Genomic DNA, 217 nt, shown 5'->3' with positions numbered 1-217 from the left:
GGAACCGGGTTCGCGCCCCGGTCTGGGAAGATCCCACATGCCGCGGAGCGGCTGGGCCCGTGAGCCATGGCCGCTGAGCCTGCGCATCCGGAGCCTGTGTTCCGCAACGGGAGAGGCCACAACAGTGAGAGGCCTGCATACGGCAAAAAAAAAAAAAAAAAATATATATATATATATATATAAAGGAAATTATGGTTGAAAGAATATTCATGGGGGA

This window comes from Physeter macrocephalus, chromosome 19 (genome assembly GCF_002837175.3).
Source record: "Physeter macrocephalus isolate SW-GA chromosome 19, ASM283717v5, whole genome shotgun sequence".
NCBI classification, from domain to species: domain Eukaryota; kingdom Metazoa; phylum Chordata; class Mammalia; order Artiodactyla; family Physeteridae; genus Physeter; species Physeter macrocephalus.
This window is presented reverse-complemented; position numbering follows the sequence as displayed.